Source organism: Podarcis gaigeae (assembly GCF_964106915.1).
Source record: "Podarcis gaigeae genome assembly, chromosome: 14".
NCBI lineage: Eukaryota > Metazoa > Chordata > Lepidosauria > Squamata > Lacertidae > Podarcis > Podarcis gaigeae.
The window spans coordinates 18,758,332-18,771,359 of record NC_139690.1 but is presented as its reverse complement, the minus strand read 5'-3'; the positions used below and the strand labels follow the sequence as shown (position 1 = coordinate 18,771,359).

Genomic DNA, 13,028 nt, shown 5'->3' with positions numbered 1-13,028 from the left:
ACCTGAAGCATATGTAACCTGAAGCATATGTAACCCGAGGTACCACTCTGTGTGTGTGTGTGTGTGTGTGTGTGTGTGCCATCTGCACACAAGAAGATGCTTTGCCAAAGGTCTCCCTTGAATCCCTGTATGTATCTATGGTGACTCATTCACAAAGCTTAGTACCTGATGAAATTCAGAGGTGGGCAAACTGTGGTCTTCAGCCAGGGCCGAGTTTAGGTTTGATGAGGCCCTAAGCTACTGAAGGTAATGGGGCCCTTTATATGTCCAGCTGTCCTTTGTCAACAAGAAATTGTCGCTGTTTTTTGTGTTGAATATATGCTATATGGTAATTTATGGACCTAATGGGTATCTAAAGCCATTTGCACTAACAAATAGGAGCCTACACAACACAAATCTCTGTTGCTGTGTGTAGGTTTTCTTTTATTTGTTTTTTATCTTATATTTTGGAAATGTACAGCCAAGTGGGTTTTTTTCCTTTAAATTTTTTTGGGGCCCCCAAGAGAGTGGGGCCCTAAGCTATAGCTTGTTTAGCTTATACGTAAATCCGGCACTGTCTTCAGCCTTATTTCATACAGCCCTTAGCCTAAATTTAAAAGCAGTTGAGAAACCTGTGAGGGAGGTCTAAAGGCTGGTGACCAAGGAAAGAACCTTTTTGCTTGTGGGTCCCTGACTGCAGAATGCTCTCCCCAGTGATGACTGCCTGGTGCCAACATTAACATCTCTCAAGTGGCAGGTTAAAACCTGTATTTTCTCCCACACATCTGAAGGATTATAACTAGTTGGCTGATGGACTATTTGATGCAATAGCATTGCTGCTGAAGTTTTCTCCTGGGACTGTTTTGGAGTTATTGCTTAGAGACTTCTCATAGTCAGTGACTAATATGTCCAATCTCTAATTAATTATTATCAATATGTCATTAATTATTGTGAATAATAATGTATAGTGAATCACTCACCTCAGGCAGTAGATGCTGGGGGCTGGGGGAGGCAGGAGTGGTAGACCCACCCCCTGGCTGTTCCTCATGAGCTGCAACACCAACAACCATTCCCCTGTTTTGGAGGACAATCCTGTGTGGAGGAGGTGGAGAAAATTGATTCATTTCACATTCGAAGGCAAACCTCCTTAATTCACAATTTCTGAAAGAATATGTGAACCAAAACACAGTGGGGGGGGGTTTAAAAAAAAGATTTGCATTTCTGCAAATTTTGTAATTCCATTCTCCAGTGGAATTACATTACATCACATTAGGGAAGATTGCTTTGTAGGAATGTGTAAATCAAGAAATATTATTTATGAAACCGTATAGATGAGGAGATAACACTAAAATTCCATGAAGGCTGCTACTGCTGCTGCTGCTGCTGCTGCTTCTACTACTACAACAACAACAAAACAATGCAAACTGATATAGAAATGCAAAGAACTGAATTAATATTTGAAAAACGAGAAACTGAGAGCCAATGTGGTATAGTAGTTAGAGTGTTGGACAAGGACCTGGAAAACCAGGGTTCAAATCCCCCATTTGGCCATGAAGCTCACTGGGTGACCTTGGGCCATTCACTGCCTCTCAGCCTAACTTATCTCACAGGTTGTTCCAGAGATGAAATGAGTAGGGAGAGAGCCACACACATCATCTGGAGCAAATTGGAGAAGGAGGAGTATAAATGCAATAAATGAACAAAATGGACCTGTGCACACCGTTCAGCCTCCTCAGAGGCTCTAAAGATAGCTTGCTACCCTCAGGTGTGCTGGAGGATGCTGTCATATTGCCAGTGTTGTAGTTAAGATTCAGCAGCCCATCCAGCTGACTTCTGTAGAATTGGGACGCAGGCGCCATCTTTGCATCAGGCAGCAAAATAACTTGGGTCAGCCCTGTCATCTGAGGTGACCAACACATCATTGGCTTTACCTCATGCTTTTTGTGGTGGTACTCACCAGTACCTCCTTTTTGGTTTCCCATGGCAGCCATTTTGTGCTGACACCCACAGCACTTCTTCGTTTGCAAGTTGTACACTTTGCTACAATTCCACTCCACTAAAGGAGTGCTCATTTAACTTTAAAAAGGGGGAGAAGGAAAGACAGTTAGATGAGCTCTACTGGAATTTTTCTTTTTCCTTTTTAAAATTAGTTTTTTTTGTTTTTTAAAATTGTGCTACAAAACAAACAGCTCCACAGGGAAAGGTACATCTATTGTCTCCACTTTCAATTCATAGTCTTTTTCACAGTTCGTTTGCATTTGGTGAGAGACACTTTTGTCACAGACATCTTGCAGTTGGGGGGAAAGAGAGATGGGGTTACTGATATTTTGTTCTATTGCCTATTATTAGTGTAGGAGTTTGTCAGCATCACATGGGTAAGTCTTTTGTTTATGTATTTATTTATTTTTATTGAGCTTTTTTCTTTTTTCATGGAAAAACTTCTAGGATGGCATCAATGAGGTTCAGTCACATGTGCATGTGTCACTTTTCTTTTGTTTACATTAAAACAAATGTTTTTCACCGTGTCACATTTGTCTACACTCATCCAGTCCAGTTGGATTGCTCTAGCTGGATCACAATAAAACAAGATTCACTTTGTAATGTTTTGGAGTTTCCTGGGAAAGATGGATTGTTAAACCACGCTGTAAATGTTATTATTTGGCGAAAGCCATAACTATCATAACACTTTAAATGTAGGGTGTGAATGTGGCTGTCAAAGGAGGAGCCTTGAGTTTATGAATACGCTACCTTAGTAGTCAGAAGCACATGGCTGGGGAAACTTTGGCCCTCCAGATGTTGCTGAACTCCAATTCCATCAGCTGCAGCCAGCATAACCAGCAGTCATTGCTGATGGGAGTTATAGTCCATCAGCATCTGGAGGGTACTTACAGCAGATGCGTAGAAGAATGATGTGGTAGTTTAAACCTCTTTCTGGGTAATCTGACGGCTAAATGTGTGAGAGATCATTGAAATGCTTGCACTGCTGGGATTTTTTTTTTTTTTTTTTAAATCAATTCTGCTTAAAAGTTGGCATTGAACTGAAATGTTATCAATAAGCTATTGCAGACTTTTTATTGTTCCTTTTTCACATTGTCTGGATTGTCATTTTGCTATTATTAACTTCTTATTTGTTGTTGCTAGCCCTTCTGGGCTTCCTCTGGGAAGTAAAAACAGGACACAAAAGCTAAAATGAAATGAAATAAGATCAGGCTGTAAGTGAGTTTACTGAATGTACCAGCTACACTGAGGGAATCTTTAAAGCAGTTGCTCCTGATGCGCTTTTCCTTTTCCTTTTCCTTTAACTTCCTCCCTTCTCTTCTTTTTCAATTCAATCACTGTCAGGCCAGCAATGAAAGGCTTTCCCTAGAGTCTTTGTTGTACCTGATAGATGGGTCCCTTCATACCTGACCCAGAACAAGCGCTTGTAAACTATCTCACTTCAGCCTTTTGTCTTCGCTGTGCTTGAGCAATTTGGCTCTGTTGAAATAAACCACTGTAGATAATAGGGAGGGAAATTAGGGAAGATTTATTTTGCAGATTTGTTTTGCACTTGGAGTTCTGCCCCCAAAAAAGAGAGGAACAGACTTAACCAAAGGTAGCTATTTATTGATGGGATCAGCTGACTGAAAAGGACACCATTTTGATTGAGCACAGTTGCTTGAATGCATTAGTTAGAGCAGCCTTGCATGGTTTTTGACTTTTCAAGCTTTGAACACAAGTCTACCAGGCTTAGAGGCCTGATACTGCAAAATGGGGTGGGGAAGGTGGAGAGATTGTCACTTTGCAGCCCACAATACATAAATGGAGGTTGCATTTCATACTCTCCAACATTTCTCTGATGAAAATCGGGACGTCCCATTCCATAATGATAATTTTACTATTTATACCCCACACATCTTATACCCCAGCCACTCTTGGTAGCTTCCAACATATATAAAAACCTAATAAAACATTAAACATTAAAAATCTTCCCAATACAGGATTGCCTTCAGACAGCTCAGGGGTCAGATAACTCCCTCCCCCCCCCAACATTTCTCCAGTGAAAATAGGCACATCCTAACGAAAAGTGAGACATTCCAGGATCAAATCAGAAACTGTGATGGCTTCTCTAAATCAGGGACATCCCTGGAAAATAGGGGCCCTTGGAGGGTCTGGTGTTTGGCTTGATGCTCCAAATGCAGGACTGAATTAGAGGTAGGAATGGGTGAATCTGTCAGTTTTGGTTTCCCATGATTCCAGTCTTAGATTCAGTTCTCCACATTTCCATAACAGTCTGCAAATTCACTTTTTTTAAAAAAAAAAAAATCCCTCATGAAACGTTAAAAGCATTTTAGTGCAATTTTCTCCAATATTTTTATATTGTTGTAAACCACCGGGATATGTATTTTATGATGTAGCAGTATATACATATTTTTATAAATAAGCAATGTGTGTATTTTTGCATGCGATTTTCCCTAATGTGGTGCATTTTTGTATGTTATTTTCAGTAACATTTCCATTTTTATGGGCACTTAACCTCAGTATGGGATGCGGGTGGCACTGTGGGTTAAACCACAGAGCCTAGGACTTGCTGATCAGAAGGTTGGCAGTTTGAATCCCCGCGACAAGGTGGGCTCCCATTGCTCGGTCCCTGCTCCTGCCAACCTAACAGTTTGAAAGCACGAAACGCAAGTAGATAAATAGGTACAGCTCCAGCGGGAAGGTAAACAGCATTTCCTTGCACTGCTCTGGTTCGACAGAAGCAGCTTAGTCATGCTGGCCACATGACCCAGAAGCCATACCCTCGGCCAATAAAGCGAGATGAGCGCCACAACCCCAGAGTCGGCCACGACTGGACCTAATGGTCAGGGATCCCTTTACCTTTAACCTTAGTATAGGCACTCCTGTACACATTCCTTGGCTGGGGAACTACATTGCAAAATTCAGAAAAGTGCAAATTTCAAAGTACGGTTGCGTTTTTGGTTCGTGTATTATTTCAGGAAGTTTGATTTAGGTAGATTAGCCTTTAGATGTGAATGGAATGGAATTTTCTCCTCATTCCCAATTAGAGGTATATATTAATGATCTCAGGGATACCCAGAGAATACCTTGGAGAAGTCCAGTCCTAGATGTTTTCATCTCAAATGGGGTAACGTACCTGAATGACTGATACGGCAACCTGGAAAAGTACCCTTTGGGCACCTTACTTCCAGAGAACAAAAGCTGGGGTTTTTAAAAGGGATTTTGAAGATGAAAAAGAGAGGAAATGTGTTGCGATATAAGAATAAAAGTTCACACTCCCTCTATAAGCTATGCTTTGAGAATGGTGGAGATGGGGGGCACAAAGCCCAAAGCTACGAAGTGAGAAGAGCCATAGCTCAGTGGTAGAGCATATGCTTTGCATGCAGAAGGTCCCAGGTAGGGCTGGAAGAGACCCCTGCCTGAAATTCTGGAGAACCGCTGCCACTCACTGTAGAGCTAGGTGGACCAATGGTTTGACTCAGCACAATACATCTTCCTATGTTCCTAAGTGAAGTCTCCAAAACAAATGGGTCCCTTCCACAGGATCACCCGCCCTTGAATTCAAGAGCAAACAAAAAAAAAGTGTTCCTTTCTTCAGTGCTGCTTAGTTCTTAAGGGACAGTTCACACAATCAGATTTTCTTGGTCCCTGGACAAAGGCTCTGCAGTCAGAAACTAGGAATGCACAAGGGGAGGAAATTATACCCCTTCGTTGACTCCAGTAATGCACTCCAGCCATGGCCACGGTTAAATGTTTCATTCATCCTGTTAAGTCATTCCTTGGAATTAAAATGCCTTTTTCCTCATTACTGATTAGGAAGCAGTTTGTTTCAATACAGTGGAACCTCGGAAGCCAAATGCCTGCAAACCTGAACGTTTCGGCTCCCGAACGATCAAAAACCGGAAGTGATTGTTATTGTTCCAGTTTTCGAATGATTTTCGGAAATTGAACGTCCAGCGTGGCTTCCATAGTTTTCGATTGGCTGCAGGATGCTCCTGCAGCCAATCAGAAGCCGCGCCTTGGAAGTCAAACTTTGGGGAAGTTGAACAGACATCCGGAACTGATTTGACTTCCAAGGTACGTCTTCAGCTCCCACTGGATGCCATTTGCCATTCATTTCAAGGGGAAGCCCAACTGTCTCCTCCTTATAACTTTAGGGAACTGTGCTAAGTCTCATAGTAGCAACTAAGGCAATAGTCATAAGAGCCACCATTGGACCATTGGGGATAAATCCCTCCCATAGTATGTGTTGCATAGGGTGACCTTGAATCTTACTTTATAGAGGACAGCTCACTATTTGAAAGCACCTTCTGAAGTTCAAATGTGTTTTAGCGCAGAACCACACCATATATTCAACATATATGACTTCCCCCAAAGGATCCTGGGAACTACAGTTCCCCCCCTCACAGGCCTGAAATTCCCAAACTATAGTTCCCATGATTCTTTGGGGAAAGTTACATGTTTCATAAATGTGCTAGATGTGCTTTAAAATGTATTGTGTGGATCTTTCCTTGGACTAAGGCTGGATCTATACCGATTTTAAAAAACGCTATAGAAAATAATGCTATAAAAGCTCTTAATGGAAAATCCCATTGGACGATGGATTACTGCTCCACAGCACCATCTGGTGTTGCATGTTTATAATGCAGTTATAACGATATAATGGACAAGTGTAGCTAAGTCCCAAGATGGGACCTTGAAGCTGCCCATTAGCCACACCTGAGCAGCATGAGCAGCAAACTGAGCAGGTAGGGATACATAACACTTGGGCACGGCCACCTTCCCTGCTCTGGTTTAGTATATTTAAATGATCATAATTTTTCTACATATTTAAATTGTCAGGGTTGGAGTCAGGCATAGGACAGTGACAAGAACAATAAATCATCCGAGGCCAGTGAAGTTAGCTCTTTATTCAAGGAAACTACCACAGTTCAGTCCTAGTGGTCTCAGCAACTCTTTCTAGGAGGTCTTCCCTAAGGAAGCAGTTGTGAGGACTGAAAGTCCCCGCTTTCCCAGTGCCCTAGGACTCTTCCTCTCCAGGGTCTTCCCCACACAGTCTGAGGTTGTGTTTGTGCACAACCCCCCTCTGTTCTGCCTGTTTCATTTCTCTGTGAGTTTTAGGGGACCAGGGGGAGGGGAACTGGTCACGGCAGGAGGGGGAGACTCCCTGGATTCTTCAGCACCCTGCCTCTACTCTGCCTCTGCCTCAGCCTCCGAATCTGAACTGCTCTCTGCCACAGCCTCTTCCTGCTCACTAAACCCTGCCACCTCTCCTGCTGCTGACACCTCCTCCTCCTCCTGAACCAGCCACTTACCAGGTCTCAATTTCAACTGCAGTGCCATCCCAGCTCTCTGAGTGTTAAAACCTGCCATGTCCTAACTAGGCAAACTGCTTGATTAGAAAGCTCTTTAAAAACCCATTTGGCTCTCTGCCCGAACTGCAGCCTTTGCATTTGGCATCTGCAGAAGGGTTTGTTTTCTTAGCTGATTCTCTCTTGGCGCTATTTGGACGTTGCCCATGTATCTTGGGGTGATTGTGCTGCCGAGACTCAGAAGCAGGAGGACTTGGATACGGGCTCGCTTTGCCAACGTTCAGCCCATCTCTCCGGGTTCTCCTTTCTTTCTCTTCCCCTGCTTTTTTTGTTTGCAGGATGGTTGCCAAGGATGGAACACTTCCCATTTAAACGGCTGCTTAGCTCAGGAGTCACCAAAGTGTGTCCGCCAGTATCTACTACAGTGTTCGCAAAAGGTCTCAGTAAATAGCCCCTCCAAAATCGACAATTCATGTGAGGCTGCCTGTTCTTCTTCCTCAGTTCCTGCATTGAGTTGGAACAAACTAGTTTCATAGGATCATCTATTTGTGAAAAGCTCTCCATACTTTGCCATGATGAAGGTTTCAGATTCAGTCCCTGGTGTTGCCAGCAGTGGCACAGTGGCAAATTCAGAAGTGCAGGGTCCTTCATGATAGTCACAGCCACAACCTTGTTAAGATTATACAACCTTCTAAGATTTTACAATAAACTTACAATTATACAACAACAATAATTAGGGATATTTAGCAATGGTCAATGCAGATCTCCAGGTGTCGCCTTTCAGCTAGATCTAATATTTTCCGTGCACATACATGGGGAAATGATTTGGAGTGCTCTAATAACGACTTTTGGAGTGACTTTAGTTGTGTTCTCCATGAAGTCCCATTGCATATCATACTCTTGAAACTGAAGCATCTTGTGTTTTCAGTGTCCCAGAGTGTTTGCTTTGGAGTACACAGTGGCTAAAAAGCTCCCAGTTCCTGCTGATTGGGTAACTCTAGGATACTGGAGTATCCTAGATACTTCAGTAGGGACTCTGCTGCAGAAATAGTAATGGGTGTTTGACACCACCACCACTGCACCAATGGATCTTAGTTATTTCAAAGCTCTTGGATAGAAGAAATCTTTATACAGTCTTGGACAAGCAGCTTATCTATAACTTGGCTCATTCTAAGGTAGCATTGTACATCGGCCTTATGCCAGAGTTTGAAGAGATGATCTCCCCAGTCCTGGATTAAAGCTCATGCATAGTGAGCTACAGAGTAGAAGCCCTGTGACATATTCAAGGTCCTTGTGGAGTATTTTTGTTTGAATGGCCTTCATCATATCCCCAGTGGTGGAGCTTTATGCTCGGGCACTAAGGGGCAGAGAGCAGGCAGGGACAGGACTAGTGCACGTCCTGGGGGTGTGGTGTGCTGCCCGTGGGGGCGTGGCGCCCAGCGCAGGTGGGGGAACGGCCGCGATGGCACCCCACTGGGATCACACTGCTGGGAGCGGTGCACTCCCCCCGCACTCCTCTTCCTCCACCAGTGTGTATCCCTGGCCCTGTATTCTTTTAAACTTCTCCATATCTCAAAGAAGCTTTCCAAAAATGCTTCTTGAACTTCATGCTCAGGGCCAATCTGCTGCATCAGATCAGCAGAGGAATAGACTACTGAGGAAGCCTGGTGGCGCAGTTAAACAAATGGTCATCAGTTGCAGCAGCATTTTGAGGGATGAAAATGCTCCAAATGCACACCCACCAATGATGGGATAGGGATACTTTGCCTTCTTGTTACTCCCATCTTCGCATACCAAGGATGAGTGTGGATTCCTGCTACAAATACGCAACCTGTCACGCATTGCCGAAAGCTGTTGCCTGCCTGCTAAGCAGTCTGTTCATTTACTCTGCGATAATTTGTCCTGTGATGGAACTGTGAGAGTGCTTGTTCTTCTGGCTACAGATATATTAGAAAAACAATATTTGTTTTCCTCACCCCACCCTGCAATATTGCTATCAGAAGCCTCAGCATCTGAAACTGCAAGCTGAGACTGATTATATCTCTGTGTAAATTACTGAAAATTATTTCTAAATTTGCACCTAGACATGCACATTAGCAGCTGTAAATTTCATACCACTCGGGGCCCTCTTAGGAGCCGACACACAACAAAACACCCTGGTGCTACAATCCAAATTACAATCTTCCTCCATTTGGGTGATGATATATGAAAAGCCACAATCACATTTCAAGTGTCTGGGTTTGATTTTGTCTATGTATTAAAGAGCAGCTGCTGTGTAGAAGATGGGGAGGGAAGAAAAATCAGGCCATAGGGGCTACTTTTCCAGAATCTACCCACCAAACCACCCCATCACAAAGCTGCCCTTTGCCACAGGAGACAAGCATTACCTTCTTCCAGTGCCATGATATTGTTTCTTGGTTGGTGAGAGAGCATCATTATGACATGCACACAGATTCAGCAGATGAAGCAAAAAGCTTATTTCCTCTCCTGCGTCAAGCCTAGAGGGATGTGTTGGCTGCCAGCTATGTCACCCACAGCACCGGTTAACTCTGCTTGGTCTCGCTGAGCACCATAATGGCCTTCAATAACACAGAACGTTGTGTTTTGTCTCTCGGCATCTGCGTACATTCCTTTTTCCGGCAAACTAGGAAAGCTAAGGCAGATGCTTCCATAGAACCATGCATCCAGATTGCCCTGCCTGCTTGCTGCCTTGAAAGGACCCTACCTTCTCTCTCCCTCTTTTCTTGAAGGACCCTGCTAACCTCTAGTCTGAAGCAGCTAGCCCTGGAGACTTAATGGAGATTCAGACCTGCTGACTTCTAATTCCAGGTAACCAGCCAGCTGCCATTTGGTTTTGTACGTTTCTGGGAATGGCATAATAAACCTGGAGTCAGAAGCGGGAGGAGGAAGGAAGCAAATAATGAAGATAGGGTTAGGGTTAACCCTTACTGTGCTAATTCACCTTGCTGGGTCACCTTAGAAACCCACCAGTTAGGTAGTTTTAGACTCTGGGTTTATGGGGCTTATGGATGGTTCGCCTCCAGAAAATTGTATTGGTTTGTTTACTTCAAAATGTGGTAAACCAGCCCTGCTGATCTCATTCTCCTGAGCAGGGCCTTGGACCTCTTGCCCCCAAATTCTACATTAACAGCAAGCACCACTGGTATCCACTTGATGGAGAAATAATTGCTTGAGCTGGTTTTAAGGCAACAGGCCATACAGTATTGCTTTCTTTCTTATTTGTTTATTCATTTTTTAAAACTGAATGGCACACTCATGAAAATATTTAAAGGAGAGGAAAGATCCTTGAGTTTTCAGCAGCTGCACTCGAGCCTAATATTATAAAGGGAAACATGATCTCTTGTGTGAGAGAACTTTTGATGGACATTGGGGTATTTAAAATGTGTGTGTGTGTTGTCAGAGACAGAGAGGGGAGAGAGAGAGAGAGAGAGATGTTGGCTGTCATGAATATTATAGTAGAAAGAGAAACCCCCCTGGGCTAAAAACCTGTCTCCTTGACATTGTTTATAGCAGAACAAGAGCTCCTCAGAGTACTAATTGCTTTAATCATGTAAGCAAACTCCTTCAGTTACTTGAGGAAATCACCCTGTTGAGATAAAGGTCTTGTTGAAGCTAGCATAACACAGTAGCTGAGCCTGCAGTAGTTTTACTCATTTACCTGGGAACAGTGCTTTGTTCTCTAAAAATTTTTTAGGGCTACTCTCATTTTCCTACTCATATTGAAATACTGCCCCTCAATGAGGCCAAACTTAGATTCATAAAATGTTTAGGCGTATGCGTACCCCTGTGTACCCCCAGAAAAAAGCACTGCCTGGGAGCAAGTCCTATCGAACTCAGCAGGGCTTACTTCTGAGTAGGCAGGTGTCAGCTTGCATTGAAAGAGTCTTGCACTCCGACTTGGGAAGCCTCTCTTTTGAATCTTGGGACTCTGCCATGAACTTACTATGTAGCCTTAAGTAAGGCACAAATACAGTCAGCCGCCAGTCCTCATCTGCACTATAATATAACCCACATCTGTACTCACTTCACAGGGTCATAGGACTGCAGCAATGTGTCTGAAGTGCTCTGATCCCTCTGAAGCAGGGGTGTAGGGGCCTGTCATCTTCCAGATGTTGTTGGACTCAACACCCATCAGCCAGCAGAGCCACCAGTCAAGGCTGATGGGAGTTGTAGTCCATCCACATCTGGAGGGCAGCAGTTCCCCATCCCTGCTCTCAAGTAATGTATAAAAGCTAAGCTATTAATGATGTTATTACTGTGGTGTATTCTCCCTGGAATAACTGAGCACAGGGGGCACTGAGGAGAAAGGAGGAACATACCAAAGCCAGGCTTCCCCTTTCTAATCTCATTTTCATATTGGACAGCACTCAATAATTTTCAACAGTTGTTCTGCAAGGAGAAATTGAGCAGGTGGAAACTTTTCCTATCACTGCACCTATGGTGGTGATAAAACTTCACCTACTGAATTTAGCAGGGATGGGGAACTTCCAGTGTGTTGGACCACAACTCCCATCATCCCTGACTATGGGCCATGCCAAGCAACAGCTGGAGGACCACAGTTTCCTCATCACTGGTTAAAGGCACAGGAGCCATTCCTGGGTGTGAGTGTGTGAATTGTTGGCAACCCTAAGTGTAACCCAACACAAGCTTTCCTAATTGCTATCCTTGCCAGATGCAAAGAAGAAAAGAAGCTGTATAGTTGGCATGAGGTGGACTTGTTTTGTATTGTTTTTAAAAAATGCATCTGCAGGGACCCTGTTTTGAATGTTTGCCTTCTGTTAGGATCTAACTTTTTCCTTCCATGCCACAGGACCAATCATGGTCAAGGTTCTCCACATCTGCCTTTTAAGAAAACAAACAAACATGGGGCCTTCCAGTCATAAAACCCTGAGCTTACATTAGACCACATCTGTACTGTATATTTAAGGCAGTATCATATCACTTTAAACGGGTATGGCTTCCCCCAAATAATCATGGGAAGTATAGTTTGTTAAGGCTGCTGAGAGGATACCACCTACTACCCTCACAGAGCTATATTTATCAGAGTGGCTTAACAATTAATCCCTCTTCCCAGGGAACTCTGAGAAATGGTAGGTCTCTGAAGGGACCAGGAGATCTCCTAACAACTCTCAGCACCCATAAAATTGTATGAGCCATGCAGGGGAATTCTCTCCTTTATATGCTCGTTTTCTGAGGGAGAGGGTTTTTGCACACAGATATGTGACCCACATACAGGGAAGCCCCGCACCAAACATTTAAAGCACACCCATCACCCATTGGAAGCACATGGCTTTCAGTTCTCAGTACCCTTAAACTACAGTTCCCAGGATTCACTGGGGGAAGTCATGTGCTTTAAACGTGTGGCGTGGATCTGCCCACACACATACCTGCAACCTGAAATGGTACAGTCCAGGAAAAGCTTGACCACTACATCCTGCTGTATAAACATGGCTCTCAGCGAGAGAAAAAGCAGACCCTCTTGTATGGCGAGTGCCAAGAGGATATATTTTCTTTTTCCATGTGCCCAAAAGGAAAAGCTGTTCCAAGCAAAATGTCTGGGTCTGAGGAGTTTCCACCACAGCAGTTGATCAGGTTCTTGTTGAGACTAGCACTGTGTGCAAATGGCCCCTTGAAACTCTCTTCACTCTATTCGTAGTCTGAGAAATTAGAAAGGGTGAACTATTTCACTGAATCTCTCTAGAGCAGTGGTTCCCA

The 13,028-nt window shown here is 43.7% G+C and overlaps 1 protein-coding gene across 6 annotated transcripts in view; it reads left to right on the top strand.

Annotated features, from left to right (window-relative positions):
* ACAN (aggrecan) overlaps nt 1-13,028 on the top strand; it is an 83,459-nt gene that overhangs the window by 21,723 nt on the left and 48,708 nt on the right. For 2 of the 6 annotated variants that reach the window (XM_083712384.1, XM_083712381.1), the window contains exon 1: nt 9,716-10,121. The exons of 3 other annotated variants lie outside the window; for them this stretch is intronic. The gene's annotated coding sequence lies outside the window, so the exon portion shown is untranslated. Of the gene's footprint in view, nt 1-9,715; nt 10,122-13,028 lie in introns of those variants that run through there. One more of the 6 variants, XM_083712382.1, reaches the window with a different exon arrangement.